Source organism: Strix aluco, chromosome 30, assembly GCF_031877795.1.
Source record: "Strix aluco isolate bStrAlu1 chromosome 30, bStrAlu1.hap1, whole genome shotgun sequence".
In the NCBI taxonomy this organism is placed as follows: domain Eukaryota; kingdom Metazoa; phylum Chordata; class Aves; order Strigiformes; family Strigidae; genus Strix; species Strix aluco.
In genome coordinates, this window is record NC_133960.1 from 1,001,777 (window position 1) to 1,021,969 (window position 20,193).

The window sequence follows — 20,193 nt, forward strand, 5'->3', positions numbered from 1 at the left end:
CTCTCCCTTCTATCAGCTTCTTTCTTTAGGAAGCAAAAACACACGTTCGCGTCGTTTCACCACCGCGACGCGGCGCAGGCACACGCCGCTCAAGCCACTGCACGGCGGCTTCGCCAACGCATTTTCCGTCGAGAACATCCCTCGTTTTTGCTGGGAAAAGGAAGTTTTTCTCGCTACGCCGGGGCAACAACTCACAGCGGGCAGAAAGGAGCTCGGCGCCTGCAGCCCCCGCTCCGCGCAGGTGGAAGCTGCGACGCCCCGAGTCATCGCACCAACTGCTTATTTCCCTTTTACACCTACTTCAAATAGCAGCTTTTGTTCCACTGAAACTATTGATCCAAGTCTTACAATTCGCACCGTGAGGCTTTATTTTTTTTCTTAAACACTGACGAAAAAGAAGTGCCAAAGAAAAAATTGCCACGATGTTTTAAAGTCCAACCGACCGGCCCGCTCTCCTCCTGTGATAGAAGGAGCTCAAAGGTGCAGCAGAGAGCGAACCCAAACCCAAACCCAGGAGTCTGACCGCAGCGCACGAACAGGGGCGACCGCGACCAGTCCTCGCCGAGGTCTGGAAACACGCAGCAAGGTCAGGGAGAAGAAATCCAGCATCGCCAGTGATCCGACGTGGAGGATTTCAGCCATCACGTTCAGCTTTCCCAGCTACGTGACTTAAGCCGACAATAACGCCTGTATTAGCCCTGCAATTCAAAGCCAAAAATCATCCCCCCCGCACGCTGCAAACACCGTCGCGTAACTAATCACCGCGCCGGCGTTAGCCCATTTTACAGACGGGCAAGCGGAGAGGCATCGCGGCGGGGATGAGCCACGCTCTCCCCGGTGTAATCCTGGGAGGATCCGTCCCGTTACCGCGCTCCTTGCGTAAGCGACTCCCACGACACAGCGTCGGTGCAAAGACATTTCCCTTAAGCATGGGATTGTCAGAGATGCTCGAGCCGGTGAGTCACCGCCAGCCTCCTCGCCCACAAGGAAAGCATACGGAGTCCACGGCAACCTGTAATTAGCCGGACGAGAAACTCCCTTTCCTCCCAAGATTAAGACGGGTAAACTCTTAGAGTTGTTTTTTTAAGCTCGTGTCTTGCTGGGGTATGGCCGAGCACCCCCAGCACGGCCCCAGCCCCAGCGATGTCACACAGATCTTCACCCTGACACCCGGTGCTGTTAAACAACCGCACGGAAAAAACAACAAGAAAAAAGACAACGGCTTTTCACCGAGGCAAAACCCTCGGCACGAGGCCGGAGGCTGGCAGCAAAGTTCCCTCCGGTGCGAACACAAAACACAGGATTGCAAAGCCGTGCGGATTTTCCAGGCTGCAAAGGGCAATCCTCTTTGGTTCGCACCGGAGAAGGAACCAAATTACAGTTATTTGGCCCAAAACCATCGCAAGTGAGAAGGTTTTAATAACCCAGCGCCCACCGCCCCGTCCTTGCCCGTTCCTACGTCCCGGTTGAGTTTACACCCGGCTCAGGCGCCGGACGGACCCGCAGACACCAGCCCGGCTCAACCGCGGTCACTCCCGTCGCAAAGCCGGGCTCATCCTCCCCTCCCCGGGGATTTAGTCGAGCCTAAATTATTGCGACCGACCCCACGGAGCCAGAAACCGCCGAAACCTCCGCGCTTGGTGACTGCTCCAACAGAAGCGACGCTGAGGGGTTGGGGCGGCGGGGACCGGAGGAGCCCGAGGGCTCCTCACCGGACGGGGACGCGGGGGGAGGCGGAGGGGGGCGGCCACGGCCGCGGGTGGGAGCCCGGTCGCCCCCGGCCCCGCCGCCCCCCTCCGCGGCCTGAGGCGGCTGCAGCAGGACCCCGCCGTACCCCGGGACCCCCCCACCCCCGAGGCCCAACAGGGGGGCCCGGCCGCTCCCGGGAGCCCAACCGGGACCGGGCGATCCCCCGGGCCCCACCCCACCCCCGGGCCCAGGCGGGACCTGCGGCCACCCGGGGACCACCCCGCCGCTCCCTCAGGCAAACACCGTGACCCCCGGCGGGACCCGCCGCCGCTCCGGGAGCCCCGAGGCCGCCGCCACCCCAGGCCCGGCCCCGCTGAAAACTTTCCCGACCTCCCCGGGACACCGGACGGGCGTTACCTGCGCGCGGCTCCATGGCGCTCCGGACCGGACCGCAGCCGATCTGGTCGCGGTGGCCGCCGCCGAGGCCGCGCTCCCGGAGGGGCGGGAGGGGGAGGGGAGCGCGGGCCGCCGCCGCCCGGAACGCGCCGCCGCCCCCGTTCCCGCCCGGAACGCTTTGGCGGCGCACGCGGCCGCCCCGCCCCGCCGGGCCGAGCCAATGGCGGCCTCCGGGTGGCCCCGCCCGCTCCCCTCACGGCGGCGCAACGGCGCCTGCGCGGGGCGGGGCGGGGCGGGGCGGGAAGGGGAGCGCCCCCCTGCGGCCGGGCGGGAACCGCCGTGTGGGGCCTGAGACCCTGCGTGGGGCCTGAACCACCAGTGCGGGGCCTGTGTGGGGCCTGAGACCCTGTGTGGGGCCTGAACCCCAGTGTGGGGTCTGTATCCAATGTGTGGGGCCTGAACCACCAGTGCGGGGCCTGTGTGGGGCCTGAGACCCTGTGTGGGGCCTGAACCCCAGTGTGGGGTCTGTATCCAATGTGTGGGGCCTGAACCACCGTGTGGGGCCTGTGTGGGGCCTGAGATCCTGTGTGGGGCCTGTACCCCCAGCATGGGGCCTGCGTGGGGCCTGTACCCACTGTGTGGGGCCTGAACCCCCAGTGTGGGGCCTGTAACCCCACTGAGGGGTCTGCACCCACAGCGTGGGGCCTGACACCCTGCCTGGGGCCTGCGTGGGGCCGGTACCCCCAGTGTGGGGCCTGAACCCCAGTGTGGGGTCTGTATCCAATGTGTGGGGCCTGAACCACCGTGTAGGGCCTGTGTGGGGCCTGAGATCCTGTGTGGGGCCTGAACCCCAGTGTGGGGTCTGTATCCAATGTGTGGGGCCTGAACCACCGTGTGGGGCCTGTGTGGGGCCTGAGATCCTGTGTGGGGCCTGTACCCCCAGCATGGGGCCTGTGTGGGGCCTGTACCCACTGTGTGGGGCCTGAACCCCCAGTGTGGGGCCTGAACCCCCAGCGTGGGGCCTGTACCCACCCTGTGGGGCCTGTACTCCCAGCGTGGGGCCTGTACCTCTTGTGTGGGGCCAGTACCCCACTACACAGGGCATGAACCCCCAGCGTGGGGCTTGTACCCCTTTGTGGGGCCTGTGTGGGGCCAGTAACCCCAGCGTGGCATCTGAACCCCAGAATCCAGGAGGCCAAGGGGACGGTGTGAGGCCGATTCCCGCTGGGAATTGCTTTAACTCCAGGGAAAGCCGCAGGGCAAAGCGGCCCCACTGTGCCCCCACCTCCGGGCAAGGAGCTGCCGCCTCTCCCTCCGCCCCACGGCGCAGGGGGACAATGCCGAGTGGGCCAGCTGGCACCGGGGCCTGGCGGCACAGCGCGTCCTCCTGGCCAAGCGCTTGGCATTCCCCGTGCCGTGGGTGCCCGAAGCACGCTGAAAATGTACCCGGGCGCTGCCGCTCGGGTTATTTCTCTGCGCCAGGAGGATTCATCCTCACGAAGCCAAACGGGAGGTTTCAGTGGCCGGTGTGGGGAGACCGGTGATGCCACCAGCTCTGCCGTGGGGTGTTGGGACGTGCTGGGAAATCCCAGCAGCGCTCCCACGGGGTTGGGTATATTCGCTGCTCCGGTCCATCTCCCGCTCAGCTTTTCGGCCACGCAAACGCGTTTCCCTCGAGAAAGGTGGGGAAAGGCGCCGGGCCGGTGCGGCGGCGGCAGTCGGGGGCCGCTGGGGCCGGTGGCGGTCGGCGGCAAACCCCCAGGCGGGACGAGCGGCGTGGGGCCCGTCATGCGGAGCGTTCAGCTGATCCGGGCGCTGAATCGCAGCCTTTGTTCCTCGCCAGCGACCGCGCGTTGTTTATATCTCGCACAAAAGGATTGTTTATCATGTCAGGGCCCGAGAAAAGTCCAGTAAAGAAAGAACAGTCTGTGCTGTGGAGTCCCGGCCTCCCCAGAGTCTTTTTCTTCCCCCCCGCCGCAGTGTTTGTTCAGAGGAGAGGCTTTCCGAGCGCCCCTGAGTTCCAAGCGGTGGCATGGCAAGCTGTCCCCGCCGCGGCGCGGGCGGGCGTCGCCTCGGCCTCCTCCCGTGCTGCTTTCCAGCTGCCTGGAGCGACGGCGAGGGGTCAGCGAGGCAGGCACGGCGTTAGATATAAGTCAAATCTTACCTCTTTCCTGCCAGTTCTAGTTTAAACCATTTCCACAGCTGGGAGAAACGGTTTTGCCGCAGATTTCCCTCTGAGGAGATGTGCGAGGCCTCCGCACCCGGCGGTGGTAACGCCGGGACTGCCCTTCCCTCCAAAACCTCGCGGTGGGGACGGGGACGGGGACGGCGACAGCCGGTCCCCACGACGCAGCCGCTTCTGGGCTGCCCCACGGCTCTTCCACAGCCCCCCAACGCTCTCCTGGGCCTGATTCTCGTTGGCATTAGCGGTTTTATGAGTTCAGCACAGTTTTTTTAGGTCCGCAGCGTCCCTTCAGCTGAGCTTTCACAAGATTTTGGGCTCCCTGCCTTGGCACGCCGGCTGCCTCTTCTCCAGGCTGGCCGGAGCAGTTTCTGTGAGCGGGGAGGATGCGTTGGTGTCATGTCGGCTCTGCTACAGCCGGGAGGATCGATGCAGCCACGGTGGCGGCTCCTCTTGGCTAGTGCCAAGGGCTGTGCAAAGCCCTGGGCCAGGCTTACGTCTCCCTGGGGGCTCTAGCAGAAGCTGGGCCTAAAGGAGAAGCTGCAAATGGATGGCAGAGATTCAAACAGCTGATTCAAGGGTGCTGAACGTGCGCGCAGCCTCCCCCTTTCTCCGTTCGTGTCCTATCTCATACGGATGGGCAAGGGCTCTCTTCTTCCTCCCGTGGGCTCTCTTCTTCCTCCCGTGTCCCCCACTAACCTACGTGCAACCCACCCGCCCAGGTGCTTTTCCCGGTGTTGCTCTTCTAGGCGAGCGACCGCACGCTCCCGAGCGTCGGCCCCGGTTTCATCCGGCGCTCGGCGACGTTGTGATCCCATCGCTGCGGTTCAGAGCCTGCGGTGAAGCAGCTTTGTCCCGGGATCCTGCGAGACATCCAGTAAGTTCCCATCAGGCGAAACTTGGAAGTGTAGGATGGTTCTTAAAATCCATCTTGGCACCTTCGGGGGGGGGAACGGGGCCGGCCTGCGAAGCGCGGGAGCGAGGGGAAGGGCTTTTGGGAGGAGAGGACGTGCAGCCGGCGCGCGTCTAACAAGACGATTCTTGATGCAGCCGAGGGGCAACCAGCTGAGCTACAGATGCTTTTCCAACCATTTTGGGGGCTGACTGAAGGTGATGTTATAGCGTTATTATTTTAAGACACGGGGCTTGTGTCTTAAACACGCCCTCAGCACCTCGGCAGGGAGAGAGCGCGGCAGAGGAGCCGGCCCTCGGTCTCAGCCTCTTCGCTGGCCTCGAAGCTGAGGCAGCAGGAAAAGAGCAGCAGGGTGAGCTCCCCGCGAGCCTCCCCTGCACAACACCTGGGCGGGGAGCGGCAAGAGCGATTCCGGGCAGCACAATGGCACCTTTGACAGCAGACACCGCAGTTCTTTAAACGACTGAATTGTTCCATTCTTGCCGCTCGCCGTGGTGCCATCAGTCATTCGGGGGCACATCCTGGCGCGACGCGAGCGGGGACGGCTCCACTGAGCTACGCGGAGTTTCACCCACCTACATCAGCTCCAGAGTCTGTTTATGGATTTGATTTTTATTTTTTTTTTCCCCCCCATTCGGGTGAAAGCTTTCTCAGAACATCCTAGTTGGAAATCTCGCAGCAGCTCCTGCGCAAGACGCGCCTCAGATGCCGGACACATAATAGTGCTTCGCACTTCTGAAGACCCTTTCTCTGAGGATTTCAGAGGACTTCACGTATGGAAATGCATTAACCCTTCCAGCAGCCCCCAGTTTGATTCCAGCCCTTGCTTCTGGGAGGTTAATGGGGTTGGTTTTGTTCCCAGTGGGTGGTGGAGGAGAGCGGGATTCCTGATATCCAGCCCTAACTGCCAATAGCGGAAGGTGAAAATCCTGATTTTTCCAAGTCTGGATTTTCCCAAGCTCCTGTTGATCCGCATCGCCGCGTGTTTATCCTGCTGGGGACATGAGCGGTGGATGGGAGGTGGGAACCGCAGGGTGACCCGGGTGACGGGGCGCGGTCAGAGCAGCCTCGGGGTGCTGCGTTTGGAGGAAGGCAACAAAACGTGGGTGTGGGGGCGCTGTGGGGCGGTTGCTCTCATGTAAGAAGAGAAATCTAAAGTAGCGCGTTGAAGAAGAGAGTACCAGCTCCAGGGGGGAGACCAAGAAGAAACGCATCAACCAACTCGGCTGAAAAACCCTGTTTTCACTCGGTTTCTTTGTGATGCTTTATTTTAGCTGGATCGTTGTCGGAAGTGGTGTGAGAGGGAGGACAGGACACGGGAAGAATGTGAGGGTGAGGCAGGGCTGGCGAGAGGCAGAGTCGGAGCTGCCGGCTGCGGCTCTGCCGAGGGGGGAATCCACATCTGGCTCTGCCGGAGTAGGCACACCCCGGGGTATGACCTTTTCTTTGGAAAACCCCAAAGGAGAAGCAAATCTGAAACATTTGTGGGTCTGTTGGGATACGTTTGGCTCATTCATGAACTGTTAAGCTTAATTTTGTGACAGCTGGGGTGGACTGTCTGGCTTTTAATGCTTTGGAAATTAAAAAAACATTGTAAAACAAATTAAAACCTCATAAAACCAGAGGTTAACTAAAGGCCCAACTCACACTTATCTCACTATATTGGGTATTACTGTCCCTTCTGTGGCGAGTGAGATAAATCTCGGTTTCTGTGAGGTTACTGACTTGGTGGCCCAGAAGCCAGCGCTCGTTCAACTTGCTGTAAAGCCCTGGGTGCCCCAGGACACGTCCCCCCGGGGTTTGCTCCCGCGGGGCCACAGGCCAATGTCCCAGTGCGGTAAAGCCCCGGTGCAGCCCCGCGGTGTCTGACCGAGGAGCTGATTTTGAGGCTGGCTGCTGAGCTGGAGTTACCCAACCGCGCCTGCTCCGCGACAGCAATCCTCCGGCGACAAGGATCAACGCAGAGCTCCACGCAACAGGCAAAACGTGGAGGTTTTCCCTTTCTTCTGAAGCTTCGGGCGCCGGTCACCAGCAGAATTAATGCTCAGCGTAGCCCAGGGCTGGTAGCCAGAGCGCTAAAGCAGCCGTTGTCCTTAGAGCACCCGCAGCCTGACACACCAGCACCGTTACGGCGCTTTACATCACGGATACGAAGGCAGATTAAAGCGCGGTCTCGACCGAGCGCAATGACTCGCCTGGATTTGTTAGGGGACATGAGGATAAATAAGAAGAGTGCCATAAAGAGGATCAGGGATTGGAGTGGAGGGGGATAAAGACAAAGGAGCAGATGGCGAGCGTCGCCAAGACACGGAGGAGTGAGGCGAGGCACTCGTGAGCCCAGGACCGCCGTGGTCCGGGCTCTGCACACAAATCACTTCGGTAGTGAAGAGAAATCTTTGATGAGGAGGTGCAGGGATCGGAGACACAAAGTCTTTCCAGCTTCACTTGGGCTCGACCGGTTAGCTCTGGACTGGTTTATGAAGAAGACTTTTAAAGGCCTCAGCTAGCAGGGTTATGAAAGAGCTTTTCTTACCTTAAAACTCACTCAAGTTTCCCCAAAAAACCTTATGGAGTGGGCAATTAACTCAACAGAATTGACATACACACGCAGTTTCCAAAAGAAAGTCGGTGAGGTTCTGGTCCCAAAAGGCCTTTGCTTGTTTATTTGCTTTTTTTTTCCCCCCCTCATCACTGTTAAAAGGGGAAGCACAATAAGATTATGAAAAAATAATGAGGTGAAGTAAACCATTCCACATAATGAAGTGTGTTCGTTTTCCAAGGCCAACAGGAAACCACAAGACTTACTGTAGGACAGCTCAATAGATGCAGAAATTGTTCCCAAGGCAGTTAAATGGAGCTACTTGTATTTACTAATGAGAGATAATTGAATAGGAAGAAAGACGTGCCTACTCATGGTATGATGACTTCTTTTTTACTCCATTAGAAAAGCAGAGGGTTAAATGGCAGCTGACAAGCAAACCTAATAGGAAAACAAACTAATTTTTGGCTTCACAGTCCTGAAACTCTTCAAAGATGGAAACTCATCCAAACCTTATTTTACTTGCCAAGATCCTCTTTTTTTTTTTTTTTTTTTTTACGTAGCACTTTTCCTCAGAGACCCGAACGCTGTGGCAGAAGATGTCTTGGACACGAGCGTCGTTTTGGAGTGTAAGAACTGAGGCACAGGGAGAGGGTCGGGATTTTCCCAAGTGACCAGAAACGAGATGCAGAGCCAGGACTGGGAGTGGGATGCTGGAAAGCTTCTTGCACGTAGGAGAGAGATAGGGAGAGAAAATTATTTTGTATTAATGGAAACCAGAGAAGGGAAAACATCACGAGACATACAGGCGGAATTGTTTCTAAGCAACTACTCTATTTTTCAAAGTTTGCATGAATCTCTGCTCCCTTCTGGCAGTGATCTGTTTTTCCTCTCTCCTCTAACTAACGTTATTACCCTTTTACTGACACGAGAGGAAGATGATTTTGTTACTGAACCGAAGATGTTAATTTATAGGAGCGACTGCTTAGTTCTTGGCCCATTTCCAGAGCCGGACTCGCTCACGCCACGGGTGGATTTGGCCCCTGGATGCCACAACACACACGAGGATGAGGCGTAATGGGACTCGAGGGAAACGCTCGCGGTATTTCTTGGTTAAAAGGCAGCTGCTTTCGAGAAGTACGCCAGGAGATGACTGTTGAACTGATGTGTGTTTTCACGGCATACACAAACATTTCCATTTCCTCGCTACGAGGGAGCTGACAAAAGGTACGAGCTGTCCGGGGCTGGACGCCCGTAGCCGGTTGGGTTGCCGTCGCTGTTGGCTGCCGCCGCAGCTTTGCCCACGAAGCAGTAATAGGATGCGCGGGGGGATTATCTCCTCTTCTGACGCGGTACCTGAGGCTGGGGCTTCCCGTGCTTTGGCTCTCTCCCACCAGCAGCAGACCTGGAACGTCGTCCGAGGGGTTCGTCAGGCACAAATGACATTAGCGGGAAGCAGACGCTGACGTCAGAACGGCCGAGACATCTGGCTCGAAGGGGCACATCTGAGTTTTTCTAACTCGGTGTGTCTGGTTTGCAGCTGGTACCGAGAACACATAAACCAGGGAGTTATTCCACGGCGTTGTTTGCATCAAGGTGGTTTCCAGCTTAAAATTTCAACCTGGATCTCTGGGATTTCATTTATGAGCTTGTGTTCAATTAGACACGTCGAGCGGAAGCGCCACAACCAAAGTCGTGGCTGAAACCTGCTTCTCCTTCAGAGCAGGAAGAGATAAAGGAAGCACAGTCTGATCCAGTAACGTCACTGGTTTGATACACGGGTCAAATATAAAATATCAAACAGCCACTTGGAGCATTTTCCACGTGAAGCACAAGTCTGTGGAGATTCTCTGAGCAGGGGAAGCTCTTCTCACCCCAGTCCCCAGCTCTTGCTGTGTCATGGGACAGCTACTCACATTTGGTGAAACAACCAACATTATCTGCTGCAGCAAAGAGGGTGAAAAATGATTTTCCTACGTTGAGAATGACGTAGAACCGTTTTAAAGATGTGCGACGGGATGGGATGTGAATCAGAGGTTGCGGAGAGGAGGAATTTTCTGTTACGTGGTAGCGTGTGATGACCCAGGAAACGCAGAGTGCCCCAGCCAGCTTTCTCTTTGAAACAAGAAGAGGAAAATCGGCTCCTTTGTAAATAATCAAGATAAAATTTTGATCTCTTAAAATAGACACGACCGTAATCCTGGGACAATCCTATTGACTAAACTCAGGTCCCAAAATCTGCACCTGAAGCTGTTGTCACGCTGTCTACATCGTAACTGGACTAGAGTGATTATTAGTGAGGTTAAAGAGATTTTTATTTAGACAAATATCATTCAAATTAATTTTTAAGGAAGATTTAAATTAGAAACAATGTCAAATGTTACGCTGCCCAGCAACAAGTCCCACTGAGATGAAACTGCTCTTCCACCGTCCAAAGTCACCCTGTGGGAAAGGAAAATTGTAAAGATTTCCTCAAAATAAAAATACAGTTGCTGTAAATGTCTTGTCTGCAAATAATGGATAAATATCTTACAAATAAGATGGACATTTTCACTCTCAGTAATTAATAAAATTATCATTGGAGCTATTTTTACCCTGGAATATGTCTTTTCTGTTAGTTTATATCACATCCATTATTTGAAAAATTTGTAAAAGTGGTACAAACCCACCGAATTCTATGGAGATGAACTCGAAGCACGAGGAAAACCCACCACGACAGCCAACAAACGTTTTGCCGCATCCTCCTCAAAACGAGTCACCCACATCTCACCCTGACCCGTCGCAGGTGGATTAAAGCCGCAGTGGACGAATAATTATGGGAATCGGGGAGTCGGAACTAAGAAACCCCGAGGACCGTCCTGTCCGACGGGCTCGCCAGGAGAGCGGCTCAGGGTTTGGGACTGTCCCCTGACACGAGAGCCTTCGACTTCTGGAAACTGCAGATTTTATTGTGGTTTTATTGCGGTTCCCTTTTGCCCGCAGTTCCCAGAGTGCTGCACCCTTTGGTACAAATGAAATTGGTCAGCAGAGTTTTAGGGCTGATTTGGAGGCCAGCGCTGTGGTACGTTGGCAAAGCTTAGATGGGGGAAGGGGAAAATGAAAAGAGATTAAAAATAAGGAGCCTCTGACCACGATTTTCTGGATTCGCATGAAGCCAAGGTATTTGAATTACTTGGGCCAGTGACTCTCCAAATATCCAGTCAAGTTTAGAAGGCAAATAAACTAAAGACAAAATCTGCATCGGGAGCGACTTTATCTTTTGGAATAAATGAACTAGAGCATTCTTCCAGAGCTTTGTGCTGCCAGGCTGGCGTGCCTCTGACTCGGTATTGCTGTCCGTACTTCTCAGGAAGGTGCTCGGATCCGTCCATTATCATTATTATTTTATGCATTTGTGCTACGGGAGCTTGCGGGATCTTGGTGCCAGCCCAGCTGCTCGGCTCCGCGCTACGGCAGAACAAAAAGTCCCTGACTCAAAGGTATTTTGAAGAGCATTAAAAATGCAATCCCTTATCCGGCAATTTAAAACCAGGCTCCAGCAGCAGAGGACAATTTACAATTGATTGTCTGTTTTTCTATGGTTGAATGTCTTGCAAGCATTAGACTTTATTTTCAGATGTGCCTCCTGCTACCTAAATTTGACTAAAATCCAGTCCCTGATGTCTCATCGTGGACATTCGAAATCACGAAGGAGACGCAGTGTCGCAGCTTTTGATGTAATAACCGGTTTCAACAACAAAAAAATAGAATTTGGGATTCTTTTAATCTATTTTACACGTTTGGTGTGGACATAATTTACAGTCTACGTGGAAGGTTGGGTGTTTTTTTATGAACCTACTGCTTTGCTGGTGCTTTGGGTATGTGTCTGCTCTATCCTACACCACCTTGAGCTTTCTCCACCTGTCAGAGTTGCAGCAGCCCCGTAATGAAGGAATTACCCCCCCGCCCCAGTAATTACATGAATTTTGAATCCTTTTTTGATAGTAGAATATTAATGTTAAAATAACAAAATAATTCTTGCGTTATACTTTTGATTTGTAATTCATTTAGTCTAACAGAGAAATGGCAAAGGCACAAAAAGGCATTTGTGTTCCTTTAAGGACAATTACAAAGATGTATTTAAGGAGGAGACAACACTCTGCGCTTATTTAGTTGAAAAAAATCTTCACTGACGTCGTTACAAAAGCATTTCCAAGGAGACTGGACAAATAATTAAATGCTAAGTATTTTCCAGACACTAAATCATTTAAAATCTAAACAAGGCCAGAAAACAATAGGATGCAATTACCACTTTTTTATTTAGTTTGCAATTATTCTGCATATAAAGCAGGATCCTTTGCCGTGAGTACCCCCACTAACTCCTGAAGTGTCAGTCAGTCTGAAGATGAGAAGTAAAAGCCGGTGCCTGGAATAGTATTTTTCCTAGAGAAATCCCCAACGCTCTAAACCACGCAAATCTTTTTCTGTATAAAGATCCGTACGTAGGCGAAACTTCCTGCCTCTGACTGCTCTGTAGGAAGAAGCCCCAACGTATTTTGAACAGTGAAATGAAATTTAAAATGTGATTTCCACCGAAGAAGACCCAAAGTATTTTGCACGGTGAAATGAAATTTAAAATGTGATTTCCACTGGTAATCTAAGTGCTTAAAAGACAACAAACGTGTAGGCTACTGGGTGAGGAAAAGGGCGGTCGCTTAATTGGACGTGCAAGGCAGGATTTATCCATTTATCCATTCCTCTATAAATAGTGATCTGCCAGCGAGGGTGCGCTGGCTCCGCTTCGTGCGGCCCCTTTTTAGCTCCGTCCCTCCCGGAATAGCACCTAATCCCACCCGCTGCTCGCACTGCGATTAGCGGGACCGAAGGCTCTTCTGGGTGCTGGAACGCTGCTCGGCCAGAGCCCGTGTTCCTGAAGAGGAGCGTTACCTCCTTTTCAGTAAAACTAAGTGACGTTTGTGTCCTTTGAACCTGGAAGGACATTGCTCTGATTCACCGAGCGCTCCCTGGTACGAGCACAAATTAAAAAAATCTGTGATTTTGGGTGTAAGGATGGACGAGTTGTTTAGTCTGGAGAAGAGGAGGCTGAGGGGAGACCTCCTGGCCCTCTACAGCTCCACCGAGCTGTGGCGCGGGCGATGCGCTGGGGGAAGGGATCCACCCCGAGGGGCCCGGGCAGGCTGGAGAGGGAGGACATGCCAACCTCACGGAGCTCAACAAGGCCAAGCACAGATTGTCTGTACCTCTTGTACCAGCACCAGCGTGGCCAGCAGGGACAGGGAAGGGATGTGACCCCTGGGCTTGGCACTGGGGAGGCCGCCCCTCGATGAGTGGGTTCAGTTTTGGGCCCCTCACTCCAAAAAGGCCATTGAATGACTCGAGCGTGTCCAGAGAAGGGCAACGGAGCTGGTGCAGGGTCTGGAGCACAGGTCTGATGGGGAGCGGCTGAGGGACCTGGGGGGGTTTAGTGTGGAGAAGAGGAGGCTGAGGGGAGACCTCCTGGCCCTCTGCAACTCCCTGAAAGGAGGGTGCAGAGAGGGGGGAGGAGTCTCTTGAGCCAAGGACCCAGCGGCAGGCCAAGAGGGAATGGCCTCAAGCTGCGCCAGGGCAGGGTCAGACTGGCTCTTAGGAAGGATTTCTTTGCAGAAGGGGTTGTTGGGCGTTGGAATGGGCTGCCCAGGGCAGGGGGGGAGTCCCCATCCCTGGAGGGGTTGAAGAGTCGGGTTGAGCCAGCGCTGAGGGATCTGGTGGAGTTGGGAACGGTCAGGGTGAGGTTCATGGTGGGGCTGGAGGAGCTTCAAGGGCTTTTCCAACCCAGAGGATTCTGGGATTCTGTGAGGGGGAGATGGGAACTGTGCGAAGAAAGGGGTGGGAGAAGAGCTCTCAAAAGGTGGGATTTGCAGAAGTGTACGAATGGGTGATACAGACACAAAAAAAAGCTCTAAAGCCATCTTTAAGTTTCCTAAATAGGAACACGATCTGTGTCACTTCTCTCCCTGTGGTGGAAATGGGTGAGGAACAGGGGGTTGTCCAAGAGAAAGGAGAAGTTCCTGTGCGCTAATATTAACGATGTGGAGAAAAAAAGGCACAACACTCCCTTGGCTCTTTCACAGGCTGGTTTTAACCCTCCGAGCCAGCGCACCCTGGGCCGAAACACCGCGGTTCTCCTGAGCCCGCCTGGGCAGCCCAGGCTCAGATCCCACGGCCCGAGCCCACGTGGGAGGATCAGCCCAGCAAGATCCTCTGACCTTCAAGACCAGTTTGTTTTTATTTTTTTCCCCAGACTTCTCCCCCTCTCTGGCCAGACACACCCAGATTTAGCTATGGGACTGCCACGAATTCGGCGACCCGCGTATCGCAGCGACGCGCGGGGTTGTCGCACACGTTAACACTTCAAACTCTCCATCCATCTGCCGAGGCAATCTCTCCATCGCAGCCACATCTCGCGACCGGCCCCATCTGTCGTTCCCTTTCCCTGATTTTTCCCCACAACTGGTGACGAGCAGCGTGCACACGCCTCGCGTGGCGCAGAAAACCGAGCGGCGAGACGCGGCCGCCGCTTGAAACTCCCCCGCAGCCTCAGTGTCGCGGGATGCCGAGGACGAGCCGCAGCGTGGGCCCAGCCAACCTCACTTCTTCTGGGGCACCGCGTGTTGCACCTCAGCCACATCCCTCCGAAAGGCCAGTTTTGACCAGTAAAATCTGTTTAATTCTGGGTGGTCGGTGGTTTCCCGGAGCCCTGAGCCCCGAGGAGGCTGCAGGTCCCTCTCCGCCGCGCCGCAGGCGCCCTCTGCCTGAGCGCTGCAGGAATTAAAACTCCATTAAAATCGGGTTTAAAATGCCACCGGTCTTTTGTGGGTTTCCCCAGAAGTTGCATTTTGGGGCTATTTACGTTTAATTGGTTATTTAATCTAAGGTGCTACAAGTTTCTTCAATTCCAGTGCTTTAATTAAAACTGATAATTAAACGAGACTGACGGCGTGTCACTACTTTCCAATTTTTTTTTTTAAATTCTCAAAATTTTTTCCAGATTTTCAAAATTTTTTTTCCCCTAAACCACCACAAATTAAAACAAACATTTTACAACTCAAACCCAAGTACTTTAAATAAAGCAAAACGCACACGTAGCCACCAGTTTTGTGAGAACACCTTGGAACACACCCTAAATTTCTGCCAACTGGCGGGCGAGTGAATCACCTCCGCATCTATGAAAAGCTGGGGTTTTTTTTCGCTTCATAATTTTTCTAAGCCGTTCAGCTAAACAACAAAGTTTCAGAAGGGATGATGTCATACATTATCTCAGGTTGTTATTCCGCCGGGCGCTGGCAAAGCAAACGCTTCCCATCGCTCACCTCCTCTGTTTGGGCGGTTTCCTTGGTGTTCTCTTCTCTGCGGATTTAAAAATAGAAGCGCAATGGTTTTAACACTTCGAGTTACCTGCAGGCCGCGTGATTCACATCCAAATTATAACTCTGAAGGCAAAATATTTTTGTTATAATTTCTTTTAGACGACCTAACGCTTGTCAGACTCCTAAAGCTTGTACAAATGTTTTCATTCTACACCACTTCGAGTGGCTACAAAGCAGGTGGGAAGTTATCGCCGTCGCACGCAACTGAACAAATATAGGTTGGTTTTACAGAGAAGGAGGAACATTCTTTGTGACTATTTTCAGCTGTTCTTGCAGCGGTTAAAAATAACGTACCTGGGCCGCCGGGATGCTTCAACTCTTGGCACTGAACAAGAGAGAAGAGATCATTTTAGAAGCAGTTGTGAAAAGCGAGGTGTTTTTTACAAGGCTCGGGAAGCCCACGCTGGTGTTCACCCAGAGCCGGGCGCTTCTCATCCCCGTCCCAGCCAGCCTTCCCCTAACGCAGGTGGAGGAGATGAGGTGCCGGTTTATAACGCGTTTCCTTTTGCTCCATTTTGGGTGTTTTTTAACCATTTCTGACACTTACCTGCTCCCTACAAATGGCACAACCTCCAATCAGGTTTACAATTAATGTCTCTAGGGCTGGCTTCCCCTCCTCTGCCTATGGTCACGTCACAGCAGCATGGAGCAAAACTGGATGTTTTAGAGGACATTTAGACTCATTAAAACGCTCTCAGAATTTTTTTTAAGCGCTGACATATTTACCCAGTAAGTAGTCGGATATCTCGCCGGACAGTCTCTCGATCTCACTCTGAGAACAAAGCAAAATGCAGGTAGTTGTGTTACGGGCCAGAGTGATTCTCAGGTACAAAGCTGATCAGACATCGATTTGTCACAGAACTTTAGCAACCAGAAATTGGAAAGATTTATTAATCAAGGGTGGGATTCGCTCTGCCCTTCCAAACCACAAAGCCACGTTAGTTCAGCGCAGCTGCGTATCTTCGGAACCCAAAGGAAGATAATTCCCATCCTTGCTTTTCATACTCTTCTTTCCTTAATGCCCAACCTAGAAAATGGAAGGATCCATTATTTTTGCTACTTGGACTAAAAGACAAAGCCCTGTTTACCAAACTCACTATTATTTTCCAACCAGATGCGTTAGAAAGATGGGTACAAACTATTCCACTGGTATCTTAACAGACTTTTCTTTCCTTTCGGCGGGTTTGGCTGCGAACGATTCGTGTCCCTGACCCTGCCACGTGCCACGTCTGGTGGTAGTTACTGTGAAACAAGGGCTGAGACACAGCCCCGCCACACAGGTTAAGTAAATTAAGGTTAAAAATGAAGTAATTTAAACTACATTTTGATCCAGCCTAGCTTGTTTTATTAGCAGTCAGTTTTATAAGCGCACACATTTATTTTTTCGGCATTATTTTCATTTCATGTTTTTGTATTAAAAGATTTTTTATAGCAAAACTTTGCTCTTCAATCCAGTTTCTGATTTACGATGAAGAATCTCCCGTTGGGAAACGCGTAGGTGCGCTGTAGATAATACACCTTTTGTTTTCGGTCGCAGCCTTGAGTTCTGAGGAAGAGAAACCAGAATGAAAATAGCCACGAGCACGGATTTAGAAACACTAACGGCCAAGCCTCAGTCTACCAGAGACACCGAAGGTGTTAAACTGAGGCGCACGATCATTCCCCGAGCAACTGCGAAGGGATGTCACACAACAAACTGCCTACACGTTGAAATAAAAATGTCAAGCGTACCGCGGTTTTTTACCTTCCTATTTTCTATCCTCAAAGCATCGATTTTCTGGACCTCACATAGGAGAAAACAATTGTGATTCAAACATTAAGATCAGTATCAACTCCGTACATCCTCAACGTCAGCTTCTTTAGGGCTGATTAAGCGTCTTGGATTTTAAAATACCTATAACTTCGCCTTTTAGTCCTTACGCTGCTGTTGTGAATTACCCGGGGAAATCCATGCCAAACCGATATCATCTCCTGAAGTTAATAAACATTCTGCTGGCACGGACTGTATTTCTGCTATCGCAATGTTTATGGCTTTCGAGATGCAAGCGAGAATACAAAAATATCTGATCATTTCAGGGTTGAGGATGGTTTCATCTGTAAATTATAATAAACGCTGAAGTGTACGAGCTACCTGATGGCAGAAGTGACAGCAGATGGTGTTTGCTTATACGTGATGTATACGCGGCGAGGGTCACTATTGTCCTCACTAAATCACGCTGGCAAACAAATGACAGTCAAATCCAAATGCCTTGAGTTACTCCGTGTGCTCAGCCTAGAGGGGAGGGTTTAAGACTATTGCCTCCAGTCTGGATTTTTCTTCCATCCAGGCCAAGTTTATGGGAATAGTGAAAAGACACTCAGGCACCTGCTTTTCTTGATGCCCAGCAAAAGCCTCGCTTCCCCTTTCGTCTTGAATGTTTTGGTGTTATTTATAACCATGAGACAACTTCGGTAAAACAAAGCCTTGTCTTAACCTTCACGTGGTGTTTAACACCCATCTTTATAGCAACTGTACGTATGGAAAAGCCAAACTTTCCCAACTCACTTCATCGGGATATTTCTCAGCTTTTTGCGTACAGCAGCTGGGATTTCTAAATCTCATCCCATTTACTCGCTAGAAAGGTTGTGAGCAGAGAAAAAAAAAAAAAAAAAAAAAGAGTTATATTCAGCTTAATGTAGCCAGGGGAAGTGTGACACTTCTGAACAACTCCGTTACACCGCGGTACGGACAAACTCCACGTCTCATCTCCGCACACAAACTTCAGTTGCCTGCGGATCGCTAACGCATCGTGAACCTCTCCAAGGATGCTTTTATAAATATCACTGACAGACCGGCTGCTGTCTAAAAAGGGGAAGATTTCATGGACGAGCCTCTTTCTGTGATCTTTACTTTTCCTATCAAACACAAAAATTGTCAGCTATATCCCTATCTCTGTATTTGATGTATATTAAATGTAAATCAAGCAGAACAAAAGATGAGCTATAAGCGTGGAAGAGTTCCTTTGTGTCAGCTTTTATGAAAAGTTCCTTACAAGATTTGCAAATAGCTTTCGTTTTTCACCAACACCTGCTCACGGTTCTCTGTATAAAACATGCACGTTGGATGATTACATTTTTAGAAACATAATAGCCCTTTTCCAAAATTGTCACACTCGGGAATAACAATAGCAGCAGGAACAGCGCAGAGAGCCGCTCGTTTAGGGGTCGGCAAACCAGAGATCAGCTCCAGTCACGCCAGTTTACCCATGAAGGTCAACGCCGCGCGCCCCAGCCCGAAGACGGGAGACGCAGAGCAGGAGCAGTGACACGGGAACGTCCCCCCCTCCCTCCCTCTGCGCCCCAAACCCCTGCTACCGCTGCGGGTCCTGTTAAGACATAAATTATTACCGTTTTCCCTGCCCTGATGAACAGACGTCAGGCAGGGGAGCCGTGTCCCGCCAGCAGCTGGGCCAGGGCTCGCCCAAACCTCAGCACACCGGCCACCAGCTTTCCCTCGCCCAGGCCTAGACCTTCCCAGGACTTGGTCCCAGCTCACTCGGTGGGTTTTATGGGTGATAAATTCCTGGTCAGAAAGAATTGCCCCTAATCGCTTTATTATGCACAATACTGAAATGGAATTTTAATGCCTATTTTTACCTTGTTGGAAAACAAGACGGAGACCTGGCTGCTTCTGCAAGCCCTGATGGTGTGGGAAGGGACCTGGTACTGGGGAGAGAGGAGGGTTTAGTGGTTGGTACTGGGGAGAGAGGAGGGTTTAGTGGTTGGTACTGGGGAGAGAGGAGGGTTTAGTGGTTGGTACTGGGGAGAGAGGAGGGTTTAGTGGTTGGTACTGGGGAGAGAGGAGGGTTTAGTGGTGGTACTGGGGAGAGAGGTGGGTTTAGTGGTTGGTACTGGGGAGAGAGGAGGGTTTAGTGGTTGGTACTGGGGAGAGAGGAGGGTTTAGTGGTTGGTACTGGGGAGAGAGGAGGGTTTAGTGGTTGGTACTGGGGAGAGAGGAGGGTTTAGTGGTTGGTACTGGGGAGAGAGGTGGGTTTAGTGGCTGGTACTGGGGAGAGAGGAGGGTTTAGTGGTTGGTACTGGGGAGAGAGGAGGGTTTAGTGGCTGGTACTGGGGAGAGAGGAGGGTTTAGTGGTTGGTACTGGGGAGAGAGGTGGGTTTAGTGGCTGGTACTGGGGAGAGAGGTGGGTTTAGTGGTTGGTACTGGGGAGAGAGGAGGGTTTAGTGGCTGGTACTGGGGAGAGAGGAGGGTTTAGTGGCTGGTACTGGGGAGAGAGGTGGGTTTAGTGGTTGGTACTGGGGAGAGAGGAGGGTTTAGTGGCTGGTACTGGGGAGAGAGGAGGGTTTAGTGGCTGGTACTGGGGAGAGAGGAGGGTTTAGTGGTTGGTACTGGGGAGAGAGGAGGGTTTAGTGGCTGGTACTGGGGAGAGAGGTGGGTTTAGTGGTTGGTACTGGGGAGAGAGGAGGGTTTAGTGGTTGGTACTGGGGAGAGAGGAGGGTTTAGTGGCTGGTACTGGGGAGAGAGGAGGGTTTAGTGGCTGGTACTGGGGAGAGAGGAGGGTTTAGTGGTGGTACTGGGGAGAGAGGTGGGTTTAGTGGCTGGTACTGGGGAGAGAGGAGGGTTTAGTGGTTGGTACTGGGGAGAGAGGAGGGTTTAGTGGTGGTACTGGGGAGAGAGGTGGGTTTAGTGGCTGGTACTGGGGAGAGAGGAGGGTTTAGTGGTGGTACTGGGGAGAGAGGTGGGTTTAGTGGTTGGTACTGGGGAGAGAGGTGGGTTTAGTGGTTGGTACTGGGGAGAGAGGTGGGTTTAGTGGTGGTACTGGGGAGAGAGGTGGGTTTAGTGGTTGGTACTGGGGAGAGAGGAGGGTTTAGTGGTTGGTACTGGGGAGAGAGGAGGGTTTAGTGGCTGGTACTGGGGAGAGAGGTGGGTTTAGTGGTTGGTACTGGGGAGAGAGGAGGGTTTAGTGGTTGGTACTGGGGAGAGAGGAGGGTTTAGTGGCTGGTACTGGGGAGAGAGGAGGGTTTAGTGGTTGGTACTGGGGAGAGAGGAGGGTTTAGTGGTGGTACTGGG

General features: G+C 52.8%; 1 protein-coding gene across 5 annotated transcripts in view; it reads right to left on the bottom strand.

Moving 5' to 3' along the window:
• OTUD7B (OTU deubiquitinase 7B) overlaps nucleotides 1-2,251 on the bottom strand; it is a 38,010-nt gene extending 35,759 nt beyond the window's left edge. For all 5 annotated transcript variants that reach the window (XR_012621162.1, XR_012621163.1, XM_074809296.1 and 2 more), the window contains exon 1: nucleotides 2,107-2,251. The gene's annotated coding sequence lies outside the window, so the exon portion shown is untranslated. The remainder of the gene's footprint in view (nucleotides 1-2,106) is intronic.
• Nucleotides 2,252-20,193: the final 17,942 nt, after the last annotated feature.